General features: G+C 40.1%; 1 protein-coding gene across 2 annotated transcripts in view; it reads left to right on the top strand.

Moving 5' to 3' along the window:
- The window catches only part of RARB (retinoic acid receptor beta), a 771,619-nt gene that overhangs the window by 20,929 nt on the left and 730,687 nt on the right, over positions 1–20,003 (top strand). The window contains exons 1-2 of one of the 2 annotated variants that reach the window (XM_005545628.4): positions 9,438–9,607; positions 9,715–9,793. The gene's annotated coding sequence lies outside the window, so the exon portion shown is untranslated. Of the gene's footprint in view, positions 1–9,437; positions 9,608–9,714; positions 9,794–20,003 lie in introns of those variants that run through there. The other variant, XM_015445023.3, reaches the window with a different exon arrangement.

Raw genomic sequence — 20,003 nt, 5'->3', positions numbered from 1 at the left:
TGATCCACCCGTCTCGGCCTCCCAAAGTGCTGGGATTACAGGCTTGAGCCTCCGCGCCCGGCCTCAAGTATTATTTTGTGGGGGTTACAAATGAACTTTAGTGAGTAGGCAAATTCACAAGTATGGACTCCACTAATGAGTAGGATTGAGTATATATTGTTATTTAACCATCCTCTTGACAGCTGGCTCTGCTTTCTTTATGAAAGAATAATAATTCATTGACTTCACTCACTTAAAGAGGCAAAGATATTTGCCTTCAGCCATTTAAAAATTGCTGGATCATGTTGACAGAGGTCTGCCTCCTACATAAATGCAGGCATAGCATCACCTTAGCCACACCTTCACATATTGTTCATCAAAGCCGTTCCTTTATGAATGAGCATGGCAGCAGCCTTTGTGGATATGACATGCAAGGCACTAAGGTCAGGGGACAGATCTTTGAGTTTTAGGAGCTTGCAATCTCTCAGAGAAAGGCTCAAGTACAACATAATAAACATTAAGTTCCTAATGGATGGAACAATAGGTGTTAGAGAATTTCAAACCCACCAAGGTTTGGTCAATAGAGTTGTTTAATTGGGAGTGGTCAGCATTTGTCTACCGTTAAACTCTACATCTATCTTCTTTACCAAGGTGTCAATGCCTAACATATAGTAGGAGCTCAAAAAGTATTTATTAATGACCATGGAGGTACTTGAGCTGGTATCTCAGACCTTATTTTTCACATCCTGCCTGCTAAATTTCCATGAGATGTTTAGCAAGTGAAATTATACTTCATAAGTCAGTTGATTATGTCCCAGGACTTACACACTTTAGCTTTGATAATTTTCCCCTCAACATTGTAAAAATGTTCAAATAGGTTAAAATAATTTTACAGGGGATATCTATATACCCATTGTCTATATCTACAATTAACATTTTACTATCCTTGCTTTATCACATAGCTGTTTACCCATTCAGCATCCATTATGGGAATGAGCTAAAAGATGTCAAATACCCCTGCAGGTGGAATTTCTGTGGTTTTGCATTTGATACTTGGCTTAGTGCAGATGGAGTTAGGGTGGTAGATGAGCTACGAATAACTTCTCAGTTTTGAAACTTGGACTCAGAAAATTTTACTGGAGCACAGTTGTCTTTGTTTTGTGCTGGTATAACAATTAATAGTGGAGACTGAGTCATTTATAAAGCGCAGACATTTCTCGCAGTTCTGAAGGCTGGGAAGTTCAAGATCAAGATGATGGCATCTGCTGAAGGCCTCCTTTTTGTGTCCTTACCTGGAAGAAGGCTGAAGGGCAAGAGAGTGGATCCACTCCTGCAAGCCCTTTTTATAGCAGCATTAATCCACTCATGACCTAAACACATCCCCAAAGTCTCCACTTCCCAACACAGTTGCATTGGGGGTTAAGTTTCCACCACATGAATTTCCAGACCATAGCAACAGTCACCCACTTACTCATGTAGTCCCTAAGGCTGCTTTCACACTACCACGGTAGAGTTGAGTAGTTGTGAGAGAGTTCCTACGGTCTGCAAAGCCTGAAATGTTTCCGGCTTGGAAATGACACGTATCACTTTTGCTTACATTTCATTGGCCAAAGCAAGTCATATGGGCAATTCTGGACTCAACAGGATGGGGATGTTAGATACTCCCACAAGGAGAGGAAGTAGATAAATGTGAACAATATTGCACTCTTCCTCAAAGGGATAACAGAGACCAGAGATTTTGTTTTTTAATAGGGAGTGACTTTAGCATGTTTGGGGGCAGAGGGAAGAAACCTATGCAGACAGAAGAGAAGGAAGTGCTTTCTGAATGATAAATGTTATTATTATCACTCCTATGATAGGGGCAGATTTTCAACTGGGTAATGTGAGGTTCTGGGTCTGTGGGTTAGACCCAAGAGCCTGTGCTGAAGTTAATAACCTAGCACATAGGAATCACCTGAGGAGACTGTTCAAATGCAGATTCTGATCAGTAGGTCAAGGATGAGGCCTGAAATTCTGCATTTTTAACAAGCTTGCAGAGGATGCTGATGCTGCCAGTCTGTGGGCCATACTTTGAGGAGCAAGGAACTACATCAGCAGATATTCTGAAACAAAACAGGGAAGCAAGTTCTCATTAGCAAACCTTCTGTGTCAAACAGGTCAAATAATGAATCCCAAGGGAATGAAGTTATCCTTTCTGAAATGTTGATCATTTCAAGCCAGTGTTTAGATTATCTCCAAGGCAGGGAAGGATTAGCTTTGAGAAAGCAGGTTGGCCGTTTAAATGACAAAGGGTAGATCAGATGAAGTCATATTGGAGGCAGGAGAGGGCATGGGTAGGTTAAGAGGTTGTGGCCAGGCCTGCTGTGGTGGCTCATGCCTGTAATCCCAGCACTTTGGGAAAGGGAGAATTGCTTGAGCTCAGGAGTTTGAAACCAGCCTGGACAACATGATGAGACTCTGCCTCTACAAAATACAAAAGGTGGCTGGGCGCAGTGGCTCACGCCTGTAATCCCAACACTTTGGGAGGCCGAGACGGGCGGATCACGAGGTCAGGGGATCGAGACCATCCTGGTTAACACGGTGAAACCCCGTCTCTGCTAAAAATACAAAAAATTAGCTGGGCGAGGTGGTGGGCGCCTGTAGTCACAGTTACTCGGGAGACTGAGGCAGGAGAATGGCGTGAACCCAGGGGGTGGAGCTTGCAGTGAGCCAAGATCGTGCCACTGCACTCCAGCCTGGGCGACAGAGCGAGACTCTCTCAAAAAAAAAAAAAAAAAAAAAGGAAGTTGTGGTCTGATTTGGTGATAAGTTAAAGGTTTTCAGCTGAAGCAGTTCCATCCAGTGACTTTGGCCGCCATTCTGCCAACAGCCTATCTATAATGGAATACATGCTAGATGAAATATCAATACTCTTCAATCACAGGCGGGACTCCAGAAACTGGCAATAAATGTTTTTTAAGCACTCAAACATGAACAGCAGTTGTCAGAATTTACATCTTTTGATGGTAGCAAATGATTTAGTAGAGTTAATAAAAACCATTCAGCATTTTCATTGCTATGAAGGATGTTTCATTTGAGTTTTGATTGTCATAAATATCTTGCTGGTTAAATCCTGAGTCAAAACTATAGCTTTGGGATTTGACATGTTAAGAGAAAATTCTGAGGTGAAATTGTTCATTAGAATTTCAGTATAGTTTCTTCAAAGGAAAATCTGTAATCATTGCAAAGAACTAAATTTAGTGTTTATTCCTCTTTTTAATGACATTAGTAGAAATATCTTGGCCATGAGTAGTAAACGGAAGCCCATGCTTGTATTTCAAATATTTCTTGACGTTTGCATAAATAACTCTTGCATTCACGTTTTGTGGCATTGAATTCAGATTTTGCAACCTGGTTGCTGGAATTCCATGAGGAAATTAAGTTTTCTGAACCTAATTGTTTTGTTTATAAACTAAAGATGATATCTCATTTTGTTAGTGATGGGTTAACGGTACTATATTTAAAAGACATTACATAAAGCAGGCCCTCAATACACGTTGGATGTATTTTTATATTTGTGGGACAAATCTGAAAGCACTGTTTCACACATTTCAACATTAAGAGTGAACCGTATGTGGCTAAAAACAATAGACAATAACAAATATTTGAGAGACTATGGCTCCGCACTGAACCCATCTAACAAATTGGAAACTCTGGAGGTTCAGTGACCGTGGAATCACTGGAACCCTCATGCATTGCTGGTGGGATTACAAAATGATACGGCCACTTTGGAAAACAGTTTGGCATTTAAAAAAAGTTAAACATAGACTTACTTTATGACCCAGGATATCTACTTCTAGGAATCTACCCAAGGAAAATGAAAATATGTCCACATAAAGGCTTGTACATAAATATTTATGGCAGCATTATTCATAATAGCCCAACTAAATGAAACAAATGTCCACCAACTGGAGGATAAACAAACTGTGATGTATCTATACAATTAATTGTTTTGCAACAAAAAGGAATGAAGTACTGATATGTGCTACAACATAGATGATCCTTAAAAACCATCTTGCTAAGTGAAAGTATCCAGACACAAATGACAACATATAGTATGATTCCATTTATATGGAATTCTCAAAAAAGGCAAATCTACAGATACAGAAAGTAAATTAGTGTTTGGGGCTGGTGGTGGGTAACTACAAATTGGCCCCGGGTTACTTTTTGGGGGGTTGTGGGGATGATGGAAATGTTCTAAAGTTAGTGGTGATAGCTGCACAACTCTAAATTTACTAAAAACCTTTGAACTGTACATTTATACAGTGAATTGTATGATATATAAACTATATCGCAATAATGCTGCTTTTAAAATAATGAACTGGCCGGGCACGGTGGCTCACACCTGTAATCCCAGCACTTTGGGAGGCCGAGACAGGTGGATCACAAGGTCGGGGGATCGAGACCATCCTGGCTAACACAGTGAAATCCCGTCTTTACTAAAAAAATAAATAAATAAATAAATAAAATAAATAAAATTAGCCGGGCATGGTGGCAGGCACCTGTAGTCCCAGCTACTCAGGAAGCTGAGGCCAGAGAATGGTGTGAACCTGGGAGGCAGAGCTTGCAGTGAGCCGAGATCATGCCACTGCACTCCAGCCCGGGTGAAAAAGCGAGACTCTGTCTCAAAATAATAATAATAATAATAATAATAATAATAATAGAACTGTCTTTTATAGATTTTGATTATTTCTGTGTCAATTCTCACTGTTGTAAAATAAAGACAACTAGTGAAGTACTTTTTACGGCTTTCTAAAATGTGTTGGGTTCTCTGAGCCATTGTGAACGCTTCAGCTTTTTCAGTTCAGTAGAGAAGAAGTTGGTTTTCAGAACAGCAAGCTTTACCCTGAAACTAATAGCCTGCAGGCACCAGCAGAGGATACTGACATCTGAACACAGTAGAAAGTCCAATCAGTAAATGCAAATCAATAACACTGGCTGATGATTCCACATGAGTAAAAAGAGATTTATAAGATGGAGTGTCTTCACTCTAGCCATTAAACTTCTCATTCACCAGTTCTTCATTAAATGCCTGTCTTAAACAGGGCCATTGAATCTAAGATATCAGACATGTTTGAATTATGGAGATCAACTACTTCATTGTTGGCTTTGGGCACAGGATAAAAGGAACTGAATTTAATATTCCCCCAGAAAATGATGTAAGGAGAGTTAATTGGCAGCACCTGGAAGATACCATCTTAAAGTGGACAGCTGCCAGAGATGTGGTTATGGAAGCGCAAGTACATTCAAGACACACCGATTCCCAATTATGTTACAATGCTAGAGACCTCACTCAAGGATCAGATTGGAGAACTAAGTGTGTGTGTGTCTGTATATGTGAATAGATTCTCTGGCCTTTTTGAAAATGGGAATTGTGTGACAGGTGGTTGTAGGGTCTTGTAGTTTCATCATAAACAGAGACTGCAGAGACTTGCATTTGACAGTTTGTTTCTTTTGTACAGAGCTTACTGTGGGGATGTAATTTGAGCATTGCCCTCAGGCAGATTGTTAGGCCTGCTGGGGCAAACACGCAAACTCTCCTTAGACTTCTTTGGTTGGTAGTAAATGAGCTGAGGGGTCAATAGGAATAGAAGGCATCTGAAATTTGCTGCCCAAACAACAACTCTTGTTTCTCAATGTGTGATCCCAGAATCCTTGGTGTCAGAATCATCACGTGAGTGCATGGCATAGTGGTGCTGTTATTAAACAATTAGAAAGTTGAGTGACTATACTGTACCATATTCTATTGCTGGGGGAAGGAATAAAGAGACCATGATTCCTGCTTTGTGGAGCTTTCCTTCTGCAATTGTTTTCCAAGTGTTGGCCCTGGACCAATAGCATTTCCTTCACCTGGGTACTTAGTAGTAATGTAAATTTTCAGGCTCCACACTGAACCCACCTAACAAATCGGAAACTCTGGAGGTGCAATCTGATAATATGACTTTTAATAAGCCCTCCTCTTCTTGATGCATAGTAGCATTTAAGAAGCATTCATCTAGGACAGGTTTACTCAACTCCCTCACTACTGTCCTGTGTATTATAGGATATTTAGTAGCATTCCTAGCCCCCTACTCTCAAGACGCCAGGTGGCTCCCCCACTCCAGCTGTACCAATAAAAAATGTCTCTGAATAGTATGAAATGTTCCCTGGGAGCAAAATCATCCCTAGATGAGAACTAGTGCCTTATGGCAAGACTGCTCAAAATGATCTGCTGACTGGCACCACTAGCACGACCTCAATCTAATCTCTGGGACTGGGAAGGAGGAATCTGTGTTTTCAAAAGCACTTCTGATAATTCTGATGCTGCTAAGGTTTGAGAATTACTATCCTAGCAGACACAGGCAAGAAACTGTTAGATGTATACATATAAGTAAATCACTCCAAGTGATGAGTATGCTACACGTCAGATTTGTAAGATGGAGTGTCTTCACTTTATCCATTAAATTTCACATTTCATGAAGGACTGGGAAGATAGGAAAGAAGGTCAGGGTGCTCTGTGGGAAGGCTGTAATTTTAAATAATGTGGTCATAGAAGGTCTCACTGAGAAGGTGACACTTGATTTGAGACAGAAGGAAATGAAGTAAGTCAGATAACGGGAAGAATACTTTGGGCAGAGAGAAGGAAAAACAGCAAAGGTCCTGGGGCAAGTGTATGTCTGGTGGGTTCAGAGGGCAGTGAGTAGGCCACAGCAACACAGTAGACAGGCGTGGCAGGAAAATAGTTGGAAAACAGATGAAAAATAATGAATTAATTAACTTACCTCGTTGCAGACTTGACTTCTGTATGTACCGGCTATGTGTCTTTTAGTATATGCTGTATCTTTTTGGACCGCAGCTTTCTTTTGTATACCTGTTCCCTATAGGCCTTCTCTGAGAAATAAACATGATCAAATAATACACTTTTGAGAGGGAATATGTACATATTTAAATTCTAAACTTCCAGCACTTAGCACATTACATTGATCATAAGACATAATCAAAACATGTTATATGGATTGTTTAAAAAAATTTGAACGGAAAAGTCAAGACCTACCACAGCAGATTCTGTCTCAGTCTTCCAGATGGAGACTGGAAATCTGCATTTACAACAAGTTTTCCTGGGTGACTCTTGAATATATACAATATTTTGAGGATCTTCATTCTTCTCATATAAATGTACCATGATCCCTTTTAAATTATTTGCAATGCCCTAGCAGTGGAATTTTCCAGGATAAAAATTCATTCATGAGACTCTAAGACCTTCCCCAAAATGAGCCAGGTTTTAGACCTACCATGGCATGCTTGGGGATTATAGTGAGAGTTTTGTCACTTAGTCCGAGGCTTCCTGGATTGAATATTCAGGGGACTCCTTAGAGGAAGCCAATCAATAGTATTAAGAACTAGAAGCATGTCCTGACCCACTGCATAAAAGTAACTCTGAGGTAGATATGGTATTATGTCCACCATAATTACCTTGAAATTAAAGTTATCCAAGGCAAAAGATTCCTTATACTGTACCTAAGTATTTAAGTTTTCTTTTGCTTTGCACTCAACACCTCTCTCCCGATTCGTTGACTTATGTCGTTATGCTTTGGTAACTAAATAACCTTGAACTTCTGTAGCTTCTACCCTCCTAAATGCTCGGTGTTTGGGGCCATTTTCAGTCCTTAAACCATTCTTCAACATGTTACTCTCTGGTTATTTTGCTCAACCTTATTTGCCTTAGGGAACCAAAAAGATTAAATCTTATCAGGTCTTGAAGCTACAACAATTTGAACTGCTAGATTTTTCTGCCTTAATTTCCCCTCTGTGAGTTCAAGAGGTCAGACATAGTCTGAGGCAATACTTAAGGAGTCTGTATCTCGAAAAAGCAATTGGATTAAGTTGCTTGAATCTGTCTTCTCTTTTCACATTGAAATGATGGGGGCGGGGGATGGAGGAGTGTCAAGATGAGCTTTAAATTGATTTATTTGGTAGAGAAAATGCACCAAAGCTGAAAAGAAAATGCCTTCTCATTATTGAGTTGCTAAGCTACACCTGATCATTCATGTTGTGGTCCATGACTGGAGCTGAAAGCATCCAAACAGTTTTTATTCATTTAGTTCACTAATAAATTAATTACGCTCATGAGTAAGATTCATATACAAGCAATCTAAAGAAGTTAAAAAAAATCAAGCATGTTGCTATTTATACCAAACTGGACTTTCATTCTTTTTAAAATTTCTCCTTACAGGCCCATGCAACATTTATACTTCACACCCCTCATTCCTCAGGTAGGAGAACTGAGAGTCCTAACAGTACTGGAGTCTGTTCCAAAGTTTTTAAGAATTTCTACCTTCCAAGATTAGGCACAACACACTCACTAAACTTTTCCCCCGCTGCTCGTTCACCCAGAAACATTTTGAATTAAAGATGTTTCTAGGGTTGTCAGATAAAATTCAGAATGCCTAGCTAAATTTGATTTTTTGATACACAACAAATATATTTTTTAGCATGATTAGGTCCCCAATACAAATATGTCTCAAATATTACATGGTATATACACATATACTAAAGATGTATTTGCTGTTTACCTGAAATTCAAATTTAACTCAGCATCCTGTATTTTTACTTGTAAATTCTACCAACACTAGTTACTCCTCTTTAACTAATGATGTTTAGATTTCAGTGCAGTAGCTCACACCTGTAATCCCAGCACTTTAGGAGACCAAGGCGGGTGGATCATTGAGCACAGGAGTTCAAGACCAGGCTGGGAAACATAGCGAGACCCCTGTCTCTACAAAAAAACAAAACAAAATGAAAAATAGCTTGGAGTGGTGGCGTGTGCTTGTGGTTCCAGCTACTTGGGAGGCTGAGATGGAAGGACAGCCTGAACCCAGGAGTTTGAAGTCACAGTGAGCTGTTATTCTACTGTACTCCAGCTTGAGCAACAGAGCAGCAAATTGCTGTCTCCCCGCTCCCCCCCTGCCAAAAAGGAATATTTTGTTGTGATGGTTAAACTTTAATCAAAGAGGATCTCTAAGGCAAGTTATTTGGTTTCCCTAGCCGGAGGAAATTAAGAAAACTAAATTATATTCTTTGAATAAAAGACAATTTAGAACCTAAGACTTCGTTTTCTTAAAAAAATGTTAGGATTAGAAACTATTGTCATATTTCCCTAAAATTGCTGAGGTAGTAATTAGAGGTATCTCTCAGTAGACCCTAGAACTTATTTTATTATGTAAAAAGTGATGAAACCAAGAAGTTTACACGTTTTTTTGTTTTTCTTCTTCTTCTTATAAATCTTCATGGGCCTGGATTATAGCAGAACTTCTATCCAATCTACTTTTAATTTGCTATTGGGTCAAAAGTCCATGCTCGTGGGATGTGCACTATAATTAACGATTGCCACCTGTGTGAATTCTTTTGCATTTAAAGCACATGAGCCCATCCCTGAGCCCAGTTAATATGAAGCACTGAACCAAGATGGCTGTACCCTATGATGTGAGTCCCCCCTTGTGAAAGGGTACAGCTTCAGTGAAGAAATTCCAGTTTGGATTAAGATTTAGCAAAAGAACTTGGTAGTCTCCTCATTTCAAGACGGTTAACTATGTCACATCATGGAAAGGAGGTATTGTGAAGAAGCAGGCAAAGATTTTGAATAATCTAATCTAGTTTAATTTCTTTTTCTGCATTATGATGTTTAAGACTGCTGAATGAAGACCGTTGTTTTTACAGAATCCTGAACATCATCATAAAAAGACAGTCACCAGTCCTGCTCATCTGGAGAATTGTTCTCACAATCTGCAGCGAGGAGGTACGTTCAGGTTTAGTCCTTTTAAGTTCCCTTATGCTCTTTGGGAGGCCAAGGTGGGTGGATCATTTGAGGTCAGGAGTTCAAGACCAGCCTGGCCAACATGGTGTAGCTCCGTCCCTATTAAAAATACAAAAATTAGATGGGCATGGTGGCACTCACCTGTAGTCCCAGCTACTCGGGAGGTTGAGGCAGGAGAATTGCTTGAACTGGGGAAGTAGAGGTTGTAGTGAGCTGAGATTGTGCCACTGCACTTCAGCCTGAGTGGCAGAGCAAGACTCTCTCAAAAAACAAACGGAAAAAACTTCCCTAATATTCTTATTAGAAGCTATGGTCAGTAATTCCCTTTGTAATCAGCCCTATCTGGTTTTTAGAATGCTTATTCCAGTTAATCAGTTCAACTCAAGGCAACAGTTTCTTGCCAGGAAGAGATGAGAAAAAAAAAGAATTGAGCTGATGTCTTCCTCTGTTGCAATGTCTCTTGAAACAAGGTGGTTCTGGGAGCTTGAGAGTTTTGCTTTTGTTTGAGGTGGAGGAGAAAGTTGTGACCGAGAAATTGGGAATGGATTTAGGGGGTGGAACTTCGTTTTAGAGCCATGTGATGAAATGTGAACTGAGTTTTTAGTACAACTCTCATGTAGGTGTAATAATTAAGCATTAGAATGCTTTCAGGTGCCATGTTATTGTACTCACCTGGAAGTTAAACAGACTCTTCTAAAGCAGCTCTTGCTTTAGAAGATTTTGGTCTCAAACCTCTGTATTCTGGTGATTTAAATGTGGTAATCTTTCTGGTTTAGTATGTTCCACAAGATCCCAGACTCAACCAATATAATCAGTATGCTTTGCTTAGTCATTAAGATTTTCCAGGATAAAATATGCAGATATTAAAATCTGAAATGTAAGGTTTATACACTTTGGGGACTTGGAAGTTTACATCATGTGTCTGCAAACCTTTTTGGTAAAGGACCAGACAGTAAATATTGTAGGCTTTTTGTGGCCATGTGGTCTCTGTCACATGACTCAATTCTGCCATTGAACAATAAAGCAGCCCTAGATAAGATGCAAAGGAGTATGTTATGTTTCAATAAAACTTTATTTGCAGACACTGAAATTTAAATTCTATATTATTCTCCTATGTTGTGAAATATATTTTCCTTGCTATTTCTTTTCCAGCTCAAAGGTTGGGAATAAAAACAAAAAAATGGGTGGAAGGATGGATTCAGTCTACAGTTTGTAGTTTGCTGACCTACCTCTAGATCAATAAAACAAGTTCTGTGAACCTCCACTTAGTTTGTACTCCCTGGTGCTGCAAGGATCTTGTATTATGTTCATGTTAAACTAATCATTTCCCAAAATGAACGAGGCCTATGTCAGAGGGGTTAGTGCCTCTTGGGGGTAGGCATCATATCTTTAGCTGCCCATTGTGGAAAAGGGGAGCAGTGCCAAATATTGAAGTCACCTGGCGCATCTTGGGTGTTGACTCTGATTGTTCTAGGAATAAACCTTTTGCATTCAGGACATTCTACCTTCCCAGCCAGTAACCTCCCAACCTCTCACCTTCTCTCAGCCTTCTTTTAGTTCTTTAGTCAGTTAGCAGGACATGAGAGAGTTGTCAACTTGGTTGCTGCTTTTCAACAGGTCATTTGGCAGAAGATTTCTTTACATTCTGATTTTATTGCTTCTCTGTGATTAAAGGAGTTCCTTTCAAACACATGGCAAGGGTCGTTTGACCATAGCTATTCCTCAGTGTAGGCAAATTCTAGTATAGAAAACAAATCCATCCACTGCCCCACTCTCTTACTCTTTACACACAAATACTTAAGTTGAGGCATGATGATTGAAGAAGAAAATCCTTTACAGAAGAGAGCATTGCATGCAGTCTTTAAATTTCTTCTAAATCATTGCAAGCTTTTTCTAAATAGGATACCCCCTAAGTATGTTGAAATTAAGACTATTTAAAAAGGTCAGCTGATAATGTGCTGTGTGACATTAAAGAGAGGTGAAGTAGCTTATCTGAGTCACTTTCTAAAAAGAGGAACTTGAACTATATGAACTCAAGGGGCTTCTTGTATACTAATGACTTAGAAAGGTAGGTAGTGTAGTTGACATAGTGAGCTATATAAACCTTTAGAAATAACCAAATGGAGGCTGGACACGGTGGCTCACGCCTGTAATCCCAGCACTTTGGGAGGCCGAGGTGGGAGGATCCTGAGGTCAGGAGATCGAGACCATCCTGGCTAAACGGTGAAACCCCGTCTCTACTAAAAATACAAAAAAAAAAAAAAAATTAGCCAGGCGTGGTGGTGGGTGCCTGTAGTCCCAGCTACTCAGGAGGCTGAGGCAGGAGAATGGTGTGAACCCAGGAGGTGGAGGTTGCAGTGAGCTGAAATCACACCACTGCACTCCAGCCTGGGCGACAGAGTGAGATTCTGTCTCTAAAAGAAATAAACAAATGGAAGAATGTGAATTTCTTATGTGGGTTGTTTTGTTACCTCCAAATTCATATATTGAATTCCCAACCTCCAGTGCCCCAGTATGTAACTGTATTTGAAAGAAGGATTTTTAAATAGATCACTAAGCTGGGCGTGGTGGTTCATGCCAGTAATCCCAGCACTTTAGGAGGCCAAGGTGGGTGAATTGCCTGAGGTCAGGAGTTTTAGACCAGCCTGACCAAAATTGTGAAATCTCCTGTCTACTAAAAATACAAGAATTAGCCAGGCATGGTGGCAGGTGCCTGTAGTCCCAGATACTCGGGAGGCTGATGCAGGAGAATTGCTTGAACCCAGGAGGTGGAGGTTGCAGTGAGCTGAGATCGTGCCACTGCACTCCAGCCTGGGTGACAGTGAGACTCCATCTCAAAAACAACAAAACAAAACTAAGGTTAAATGAAGTCATATGGGTGGGCCCTAATCCAGTATGACTATATCCTTATAAGAAGACACCAGTGATGTGTGAGCACACAAAAAAAGGCCACGTGAGAAGAAAACCATCTATTAACCAAAGAGAAGGGTCGCGGGAGAAATCAAACCTGTTGACATCTTGATCCTGGACTTCCAGCCTCCAGAATTGAGAGAAATTTCTGTCAAGCCACCCAATTGATTCCATTTTGTTATAGCAAACTAATATCCATGGTATCACAAGGGGTATATGTAGGAGGGACTATCCTGAACTCCTCTCTTGGAGGAGAGGTAATAACATGAACATGGCTCTCTCCTCACTCCTGTTCCAGCCAGCCAGTAGTCAGGAGGGTTTGGTGGGGCTGGATTTGAAAGCAGAGGAGATTGGAGTGTGTGGACCTTACTGCCATCCTTTGGAGAAAATCCTGTGTTCTGGATATCAACAAACGACAGTCATCCATTAATGTATTTTTTGTCTGTGTCTTAGCAATAATTCAGAGTTCAGCTTATATAGTCATGCTCTGCCTATTGATGTTTTGGCCAATGATGAACCAAATATATGCTAGTGGTCCCACAAGACAACATGGTGTTTTTACTGTCCCATTTTTATGTTTAAATACACAAGTGCTTACTCTAAGTACTAGTAATTGCCTATTTAGTACAGTGGCATGCTACTCAGGTTTGTTTGCTAGGAGCAATAGACTACCATGTAGCCTAGGTTTGTATATTTTGTGAAACTCACAAAATGACAAAATCACCTATTCATGCATTTCTCAGAATGTATCCCCATCATTAAGGGATATATGCCTTACATTTGGCGTATATAGTTGACCACTGAGAGTTTTCACCTGTGAATTCAACCACTACAAATGGAAAGCATTTGGTGGAGGTGGGCGATATCTATGCTGAATGTGTATAGGCTTTTCCGGTCATTATTCCCTAAATAATATAGTATAACTACTATTTACATGGCATTCACATTGTATTAGGTGTAAGTAATCTAGAGTTGATTTAAAGTATATGGGGAAATGTACATAGATTATATGCAAATACTATGTCATTTTATAAAGAGGCTTAGCATCATGAATTTTGGTATCTTCAGGGAGCCCTGAACCAGTCCTTTATGGTATCAAAGGACAACTGTGTTTATTTTATGCCTTCATTAATACAAAGAGGCAGTTCACAAATGTCTTATAACACTTTCATATTTCTAGAAAAAAATGAAGGACCTCAAAGATCTATGTATATAGTTATGCCTATTGATATATATATATAAAATATATAAATTATGTGTGTGTGTGTATATATATATATATATATATAATTTCCTGAAGCAAAAAAGTGAGTGAGAAGCGTGGCAATTTTCCCCCACAGTTTTGTAGGTCTTTCTAGTGTCTGGCTTTATAGATAGTTGGGTTCATGTATCTGCTTCTTCATTCAAACTGTAGTGATATCACACATCATGTATCCTCTGGAAAACTGTACTGTAACCGATGAAAGGATGAGCATGAAAAAGACAAGTGACATTTTAATGTTACTAGCAAAGTAGTTTTTGACTTCTTGGATGCCCTGCAGGGGCCACCAGGGCTCCCTGGACCACAGTTTAAGAACCACTGATAGAGCAGTAAACCATGGACAAGGTATATATAATTCCTTCTATGTAAGTGGATCAGTTGTCCTGCTGACCAGGCATAAGCTTCTCACTGTAACTGCACCGTCGAAGTTGCAGCCTAAAGATGGTTATCAAATGACCACCTTTTAAAATCTGTAAGCTAACATTCCAACAGTAGCACTACTACCTGTGTATAAGACACGCTGCTCTTCACAACTTTACATGGTATGGCTGGAAATATGAAAAATGAAGGAAAGAACTGTTGCTGCTGACCCACATTGCCATCAGGTGTGGGTTTGGTTTTTCACTCTTGTTATAGATTTATACTCATAGAATTTTGATTCATCAATCATCAAGTTTGAGTCCTATTAAAGGCTGTAGTGATTAAAAAGTATAAGGTAGTGAGTTATATGACTTTTCATCTTCAAACGAGGAAACGAATGTCCAAAGAGGTAGGTGAATTTTCCAAGATTACCTAGTGAGGAAGTACAGTAGTGCCTCCTTATTCATGTTTTAGGTTTCCACGGTTCTGGTTGCCCATGGTTAACTGGTCTGAAAATATAAAATAGGAAATCCTAGAAATAATTCATAGGTTTCCAATTGCCTGCCATTCTTAGTATAACAATAAAATCTCTGGCTATCCTGCTTTATCCCACCTGGGATGTGAATCTTCCTTTGTCTACCGTATCCATGCTGTGTATTCTACGTGTCTGGTAGTCACTTAGCAGTTATTTCAATTATAGGTTAAAAAAAAAAAAAGCATATATAGGGTTTATATATCTACAGTTTCAAGTATCCACTGGGGGTCTTGGAATGTATGCCCAATGTATAGGGGTGTGGGCTACTCTACTAAACCTAAAGTAGAAATAAGATATTCTCTTTATATTATGCTATATTATATCTCTGGTACCTGCCCTTGGGCAGCCTAGAGTTAAACTAAATAACCAACTGAATTTATAGAGTATGGATTCCGAAGCTGGCCATTCAGTTATATAGACTCACAGAGGCTGGAGTCAGCTGAGAGAAATACTGGAGCTTTAGTGAGAATTGAGGCAAACTTTGAAGTACAGGGAGGAATTGGATGGAAACAATAATGCAGAAGAAATAGCGTGGGGAAAGGCACAGAGGCAGAGATGGCCAGAAAGGAGAATAGCCCCATTAACACAGAGCATGTGCTGAAGATTAAGGAAAGAGGAGGCTGATTGATGGGGTGATAGCCATACCCTGTCCAAATCAGGAGCATCCATTTTGAGATGCCTCATCTAACTGGGGCTGCAGACAAATGGCTTGTGAAAAGAGCCGTACTAACAGAGCTTTACAAGGATTCCACCCAAGATTTTGGCCATTTAACTTCATGGATGAACCAACCGAGCTAACCAGCCACAGATGTTTTGTTTATAACCACAGGAATTCATGTGAGCTTGGTGATGACAATTCCCTGTCTATAAAATGCTGATAGTTAAACAGTGATACTGTGTGAAGCACTTGGAGTCTCTATCTTGAGAGGCAGTTCTTAAGTGTAATGGTTTAATGGTCATTTAGCATGATGGGCCTTTGGAGTGTAATATCATTTGCCTGCCAGTTAAAATGAACACTTCTCTGTGGGAAGTCAAAGATCAAGTCAGCGTAACCTGGATTAGGGGAAGGAAAGCATCAAGAAGTGAATACCAAAACAGAAAACAGGGAATAAGATTTCTTGTTTGCCTGGCCTGTTCATAAATCCAATTTAATTAGAGAACACCACTAATTTTCACTGACTGGGGGAGGGGGAAATTTTCTATGAAGCAACAAGTTTAGCTTTTTTTTTTTTTTTTTTTTTTTTTTTTTTTTAAGAAATGCTGCTTTATCTTCACTTTCCTCCTGTCATTAGCCTAACACTTTTCTAATCTTATTTGATAACCTCCTACTTCGCTGATAAAATTGAGATGATGAAAATAAAGAGCTGAACTTCTTGCCCACCCAGAAACATCTGTATCTGTGTTTCCATTCCTCCTGCCCACGTGTGAGGATGGAGGCAGGCCTTCTCCTGTTCAGGGCCCGTCCCTCCCTGAGGCTCTTGGAGCCACCCTATCTCAATTCCCTAGCAACCTCAATTCTTCATTAACCCTAACTTGTGTATTTTCAATCTGTCTCTGCCCATGAATGTGATTTTCTGCCCTAAGCTTAGAAATGTAGCCAAGTTTCACTAACTTTTGCTCCTCTATCCTCCTGTTGCTGCACTTGCACTGAGCTTACTTGTTTCACCCATACACTGAACTGTGAGCATGCACACAGTCACTGATGTTCTGATTGCAGGCATGATGGCATTCACGTTGTATAACACGGCAGGGACTGGAACTGTTTGTGTCCAGGTTCTGTCGTCCTCTGATGTCAGACACACCATCCATCCTTCACCGTGTTTGTCTCATCGACCTGGTTCCTCGTTATTTTCCTTTGCCGTTCAATGTTGTTCCTTTGTGTTTTTTCTTCCTTTGCTGTCCAGTGTTGGTAGGCCTCTGGATACCTCCCTGGCTCTCTTCCTTGCTTAGGCTCCGTGTATTGCTGGGGCAATGTTGTTTGCACATGCCATTTTAATAAGCACCTTTTACTGTGTCTTCTGAATCTCTACTTCCATTCCTGCTGTTTCCTTTGAACTCCAGAACCAGGTGTTCAACTCAGACTCACTATCTCATACCCAAACTTAGTTTACTCTTCAACCCTGTTCCTTCTTTATTGCTAGTCTCGGGCCCAGGCATCAAACTCCACAAACTATGGCTGGTAGGCCCAAATCCAGTCTGCCAATGTTTTGTAAATGATTTTTTGGAATATGACCACAGCTATTATTTTTCAAGGTGTTTTGTGTGTGTGTGTGTGCTCTAAAAAAGATCATGTTGCCTGCAAAGACTAAAGTATTTACTATCAATCTTTTACAAAAAATTTTTGCCAACCCCTGTCCCAGAGCATCAGAAGCATTTGGAAGGTGTGTGAAAACACAAATTCCTAGGTATTCCTTCTAAAGTTTTTGATTCAAGGACCTGTGAATTTGCATTTGTAATAACTTTCCAGGTAATGCTAGTCAAGGAACCACACTTTGAAAAGACTCTGGGTTCACAATTACGTTGTCATTCGCTTTTCTCTCCTAAATAGATATTAAATCTCTCGTCTCCATCGAATCTATTCTCTTCAGTGCTGCCAAAAGATTTTTTCAGAAATACATGTCTGCCTATTACATGACAAGTTCTCAGGGTCCCTTCATTACCTATAGATAATATTCATCAAGTTGAATAAATTATAGGCCCCAATAAAAGGTTGGGGACCACAGTAGTATATGCATGAACTACAGGAGTCCCTTAATATACAAGAGGAATTTGTTCCAGGACTTCCTGTGTATACCGAAATTTATGTGCACTCAAATCTCACAATTGGCCCTGCACACCTGCATATACAATGTCTTCCATCCAAGCTGAAAAAAATTCACGTATAAGTGGATGTTTGCAGTTTGACCCATGTTGCTCGAGGTTCAACTGTATGTTTTATGCCAAGCATCTTCAGCATTGACTCATTGAATCCTCACAATACCCAGTGTAGTAGGAACTTCTGTTATCCCCATTTTCCAGAGGAGCAAACCTAATTTCGATAACAATGTCACATAGCAGGAAGGCTGTGAAATCAGAATCTGAACCCAAGCCATCTGGTTCCAGAGACCATGCTTTACTGAGTCTCGCATTGCACTCTTCCACCTCTCTGTCCCATGGTGATTTTCTTATATTTATTATAACTTAATACATACAAATGAAAACCTAGATATATTTTTCTATGCTACTAGTTCTTGTACAACTATAAAACCAAAGTGAATACAAACAATTTGAGTAAAATCTAAATTAACATTAAATTGATGTGACACATCACTGCAGTCTTACTGAATATTGTCTATTGCAGCATGAATGGGTGTTGATTTGCGACAGTGAGATTCTTGTGGCTTTGACCTAATTGTGCAGCCTGCGGCGTGTTAGCTCAGTTATTACATTTTTTTTTTCAAACACTTGTGAAACTTTTATTTTTATACCTAATATGATGACATTTGGCCTAAATGTGCCACATGAATATTAAGTTAACCTCTTTCCTCCTAATTAAGCTATTTCTAGGTACTACAACTTATCCACACAATCAAAAGTAAAACATTGGTCCTGAATGCCACAGGGATTCTAGATTTTAAGGTGGTTAGCTGCGGACCCCAGTCTGAGGAATGCTGGCCCCAGGATGAAGTCTAAGTCCCAGGCTGATGTTCAAGCCCCTTCATACCTGATCCTGCCAACCTCTCATTTCATCTCTTACCATTCTCTTATGCTTTCCATTTTACCAGTCCGAATGGCTTGTAATTCCAGGGACTATCTCATCCCTCCACGCTTTTGCACATCCCATTTCTCTGAGTGACTATTTTTTCCAGTCCTCAAGCCCACACCTCAAATCCACTCCACTCTCAACTCTTCTTCATCCTTTAAAATTCTACTTTAGCATAGTTGCCTCATGAACTATTTAAATTGACATGTATACAGGGAAAGAAGCTAATGACCCATTGTAACACATGGCAAAGCCCTCTGGATTGCCTTTTCTCAGGTACCCATGATTCCAGATGAATTCCAGCATGTCACACAGCCTGGTTTAAAAAAGGATTCATGGAGAATGGGAAAACTGACAAAGCCAGGATCAGCAAGAGAAGGGAAGATGTGAGCTCCCAACCTCCCCTCACCTGCCAAGGGGCTTCCAGGTCACAGTTACCTGCAGGCCTCGCAGTATGTGGGGTTGTCTTCCAAATGCAGAGTATTTTTTCCTTCTTGCTTTTCAGTTTGTAACTGCCCAATAGGTTCTTCTTGCCCACTGCCCTGATAGAGCTGATTTATCATGTCAGGAGAATTGAAATAAAGAGTTTTACACATGTATAATAGCTGGTTAAAGGGGAGACCAGGGTTTTATTATTCAAATCAGCCTCCCCAAGAATTTGGAAGCTGGGGTTTTTCAAGGATAGATTGGGGGAAGAAAGGGGGAGTGACTAGGCAGTGGATGCTTGCTGATGATTGGCTGGGCGTACTATTATAGGGGTGTGGGAAATTGTCCTCATTTGGTGGGGCCACAGGAGTGTCTGCAGGTCCAAGTGGAGCCATTGCTTATCAGATATGCAAAAAACCTGAAAAAACATCTCAAAAGGCCAATCTTAGGTTCTACGGTAGTGATGTTATCTGTGGGAGTAATTGGGGAAGTTTATATTTTGTGATCTCTGGAATTATGGATGGCAATTGTTTATGTCTACACCTTAGCAGAATTCATCCTAGCCTGGTGGTCTCTCATTAGCCTTACAAAGGTGGTTGAGCTTTGGGAAGGGGCTGTTATCATTAAAAACTATAAACTAAATATCTCCCAAAGTTCATTTGGCAAAGCCCAGGAATACAGAAGGGCAGTTTGAAGGCTAAAGTCAAGATGGGAGTTGGTTAAAAGATCTTTCACTGCCATAATTTTCTCACTGTTAATAATTTTTGCAAAGGCAGCCTCACTTTTCTAGGAAAAGCTTGAGGGAGGAAACTTCTTAGAGGAAAACAAGTCAGGTCAGCTTGGCACCAAATGGACTAGATTTTGAAGCAGTGACTATTCGTATAGTTGTCTCAGAAGTCCTGCTGCCTAGCACCTGGAAACCTTAAGGCCCGGTGGAGATTACTTACCCTTCTGTAGG

This window comes from Macaca fascicularis, chromosome 2, assembly GCF_037993035.2.
Source record: "Macaca fascicularis isolate 582-1 chromosome 2, T2T-MFA8v1.1".
Classification (NCBI taxonomy): Eukaryota; Metazoa; Chordata; class Mammalia; order Primates; family Cercopithecidae; genus Macaca; species Macaca fascicularis.
Note: the sequence above shows the minus strand (reverse complement) of the source record. Positions and strands in the feature narration are given on the sequence as shown.